The following is a 4,878-nucleotide window of genomic DNA, read 5'->3' on the forward strand; positions in this document are numbered from 1 at the left end:
CGTCTATTTACCACCACAAACCGATGCTGGAACTAAGTCTGCACTCAATGAGCTGTATAAGGCTATAAGCAAACAGGAAAACGGTCATCCAGAGGCGGCGCTCCTAGTGGCCGGGGACTTTAATGCAGGGAAATCAGTTTTACTTAATTTCTACCAGCATGTTAAATGCGCAACCAGAGGAAAATAAACTCTAGACCACCTTTCATCCATACACAGACGTGCACACAAAGCTCTCCCTCACCCTCCATTTGGCAAATCTGAACATAATTCTATCCTATCCTGCTTACAAGCAAAAACTAAAGCAAGAAGCACCAGTGACTCGGTCAATAAAGAAGTGGTCAGATGACGCAGATGCTAAGCTACAGGACTGTTTTGCTAGCACATACTGGAATATGTTTCATGATTCTTCCGGTGGCATTGAGGAGTAAATCACATCAGTGACTGGCTTCATCAATAAGTGCATTATTGACGTCGTCCCCACAGTGAACGTACGTACATACCCCAACCAGAAGCCATGAATTACAGGGAACATCCGCACTGAGCTAAAGGGTAGAGCTGCCGGTTTCAAGAGGCGGGACTCTAACCCGGACGCTTATAAGAAATCCCGCTTTGCTCTCAGACGAAACCATCACAGGCAAGCGTCAATACAGGACTAAGATTGAACCATACTGCATCAGCTCCGATGCTCGTCGGATGTGGCAGGGCTTGCAAACTATTACAGACTACAAAGGGAAGCCCAGCTGCAAGCTGCCCAGGGACACAAGCATACCAGATGAGCTAAATTACTTCTATGCTCGCTTCGAGGTTCGTGTGTGGTCAAGCTCTCCGTAGCTGATGTGAGTAAGACCTTTAAAAACAGGTCAACATTGACAAGGCCCCTGGGCCAGACGGATTACCAGGATGTGTACTCCAAGCATGCGCTGACCAACAGGCAAGTGTCTTCACTGACATTTTCAACCTCACCCTGTCTGTGTCTGTACTAACAACATGTTTCAAGCAGACCATCATACTCCTTGTGCCCAAGAACTGTGACAAAGCCTATTCCCACTCAGGAGACTGAAAAGATTTGGCATGGGTCCTCAGATTCTCAAAAAGTTATACAGCCCCACCATCGAGAGCATCCTGACAGGTTGCATCACCGCCTGGTATTGCAACTGCTTGGCCTCCGACCGCAAGGCACTACAGAGGGTAGTGCGTACGGCCCAGTACATCACTGGGGAAAAGCTTCCTGACATCCAGGACCTCTACACCAGGCGGTGTCAGAGGAAGGCCCTATACATTGTCAAAGACTCCAGCCAGCCTAGTCATAGACTGTTCTCTCTGCTACTGCACGGCAAGCGGTACCGGAGTGCCAAGTCTAGGTCCAAAAGGCTCCTTAACAGCTTCTACCCCCAAGCCATAAGACTCCTGAACAGCTAATCAAATGGCTACCCAGACTATTTGCATTGTCCCACATTACCTCGACTAACCATTGACTCTGTACCGGTACCCCCTATATATAGCCTTGCTACTGTTATTTTACTGCTGCTCTTTAACTAGCTGTTATTTTTTACTATCACTTATTTTTCTTAAAACTGCATTGTTGGTTAAGGGCTTGTAAGTAAACATTTATTTCACTGTTGTATTCGTTGCATGTGACAAATAAAATTTGATTTAAGATCGGTGTGGAAGAAGTTGACTGGGCTGCACAGATCTCTGACCTCAACCCCATCGAACACCTTTGGAACGAATTGGAATGCCAACTGAGAGCCAGGCCTAATCACCCAACATCAGTGCCCAACCTCACTAATACTCTTGTGGCTGAATGGAAGCAAGTCCCCGCAGCAATGTTCCAACATCTAGTGGAAAGCCTTCCCCGAAGAGTGGAGGCTGTTATAGCAGCAAAGAGGGACCTTCTCCCTGTGTGGGCGCATGAACCGCTAGCGGGACACCTACGACAACATCCGGTGAAATTGCAGAACACGAAATTCAAAATACAAAAATTAAACATTCATGAAATCATACATCATTTACATCATTTAAAATCTTAACTTCTTGTTAATCCAACCACGTCGTCAGATTTCAAAAAGGCTTTACGGCGAAAGCATACCATGCAATTATCTGAGGACAGCTCCCCACATCAAAATACTTTTTCAACCAGCACAGGCCTTACAAAATAACAAATAGTGATTAAATAAATCACTTACCTTTGAAGATCTTCCTCTGTTTGCAATCCCAAGGGTCCCAGCTACACAATGAATGGTCGTTTTGTTCGATAAATTCCTTTATATCCAAAAAAGTCAGTTTAGTTGGCGCCAATGATCTCAGTAATCCACTCGTTCAACTTGCATACAAACGAATCCAAAAAGTTACCGGTAAAGTTCGTCCAAGCAAGTCAAACGATGTTTCTAATTAATCCTCAGGTACTCTAATATCTAAATAAATTATCATATTTAAGACGGAGAATAGTATGTTCAATAGGGAAGATAAATAACAAAGAGTGCGCACCTCATTCACGCTCCAACAAGACTACTTTTCTAATGAGAGACACCTTGTAGTTTTTCCAACTACTTGCTCATTTCTCAAAAAACAAGTCTGAAACCCTTTCTAAAGACTTTTGGCATCTAGTGGAAGCCATAGTAACTGCAAGCTGGGTCCTATCTATTTGTATTTCCCATAGGCTAGCACTGAAATGTCCTGTGACCTCAAATAAAGAATATTCAGGATGGATTTTCCTCAGATTTTCACCTGCCATATCAGTTCTGTTATACTCACAGACATTTTAACAGTTGTAGAAACTTCAGAGTGTTTTCTATCCAATGCTACCATTATATGTATATCCTAGCTTCTGGGTCTGAGTAGCAGGCAGTTTACTTTTACTCAGTCATCCGAAATTCCGAACAATAACCAGTCTCCCAAAGTTGTTTTAATGGGGAGAAGTCTGTCTATAATAAAGCGATGCTCTGCCTTCTGAACAACACTATCAACAAGTCAGGTCCTACAGGCCCTAGTTTTGTCATTGACTACTGTTCAGTCATGTGGTAAGGTGACACAAAAAAAGGAATAAGGAAAATTGCAATTGGCTCAGAACAGGGCAGCATGGCTGGCCCTTGGATGTACACAGAGAGCTAATATAAATAATATGCATGTCAATCTCTCCTGGCTGAAAGTGGAGGAGAGATTGACTTCATCACTACTTTTATTTATGAGAGGTATGAGAGGTAACATTGACATGTTGAATGCACCGAGCTGTCGGTCTAAACTACTGGCACACTGCTCGGACACCCATGCATACCCCACAAGACATGCCACAAGAGGTCTCTTCACAGTCCCCAAGTCCAGAACAGACTATGGGAGGCACACAGTACTAAATAGATGGAACTTTATTCCACATCAAGTAACTGATGCAAGCAGTAAAATTAGATTTAAAAAACAGATAAAACACACCTTATGGAACAGCGGGGACTGTGAAGCAACACAAACATTGGCACAGACACATGCATACACACACACGATAACATACTTACTATACATACACATGGATTTAGTACTGTAGATATGTGGAAGTGGTGGAGTAGGGGCCCGAGGGCACACAGTGTGTTTTGAAATCTGTGAATGTATTGTAATGTTTTTAAAATTGTAGAAACTGCCTTAATTTTGCTGGGCCCCAGGAAGAGTAGCTGCTGCTTTGGCAGCAGCTAATGGGAATCCATAATAAATACATATACAAACAGTGAAGAGGTGACTCCGGGATGCTGGCCTTCTAGGCAGAGTTGCAAAGAAAAAGCCATATCTCAGGCTGGCACACAGTACTGCATAGAGCCATGAGTACATGGAACTCTACATGGAACTCTACTCCACATCAAGTAACTTGAGCAAACAGTAAAATTAGATTTAAAAAACAGATTAAAAAAACACCTTATGGAACAGCAAGAACTTTGAAGCAACACAAACATTGGCACAGACACATGATAACATGATAACAAGCACTGGATTTAGTACTGTAGATGTTTATTTATTTTTTATTTTACCTTTATTTAAATAGGCAAGTCAGTTATTAAGAACAAATTCTTATTTTCAATGACGGCCTAGGAACAGTGGGTTAACTGCCTTGTTCAGGGGCAGAACAACAGAATTTTACCTTGTCAGCTCAGGGATTCAATCTTGCAACCTTTCGGTTACTAATCCAACGCTCTAACCACTAGGCTACCTGCCACCCCAAAAGATAGATGTGGTGGTGGAGTAGGGGCCTGAGGGCACACAGTGTGTTGTCAAATCTGTGAATGTAATGTTTTAAAATGGCATAAACTGCCCTAATTTTGCTGGACCCCAGGAAAAGTAGCTTATGGGGATCCATAATAAAAAACAAATGGCCATGATTTTGGAATTAGATGTTCGACAAGCAGGTGTCCACATACTTTCTCTTCCAAAAATGTTTAATTACACTACATGATCAAAAGTATTTCACTCATATTGTAATTAATTATAAGTCATATTTCATAGAATTGTGTAAACACTGGACAGTTTAAATGGGACAAATGGAGAGATATGAAAGGGGAGCTCATTAAGTGACATATTGGGGTCACTGGTGAAAATCTTAGTTAATGATGTGTTCATTGATATCCATGAAGAATTCGTTTTTTTTCAATAAGAGCAAATGATTGCATGAATTCACAGCACATACCATAGTAGTAATGTATCACATGTACACTTGAATCTGCAAAGCTGTTTTTCTGTGCTCTGTTAGCAGGGTCAACAGTCAACCTAGATAGACAACTGCTTGCTGCCTGACTCCACAGGCAAGACTTACAGCTTGAGTGGTTGGTGATAGAGGTCACACTCTGCATCAGCGTCATCAGCAACTAGAAAACAAATGAAGGTGAATGCACAGCGAAAAAT

Source organism: Oncorhynchus clarkii, chromosome 25, assembly GCF_045791955.1.
Source record: "Oncorhynchus clarkii lewisi isolate Uvic-CL-2024 chromosome 25, UVic_Ocla_1.0, whole genome shotgun sequence".
NCBI classification, from domain to species: Eukaryota; Metazoa; Chordata; class Actinopteri; order Salmoniformes; family Salmonidae; genus Oncorhynchus; species Oncorhynchus clarkii.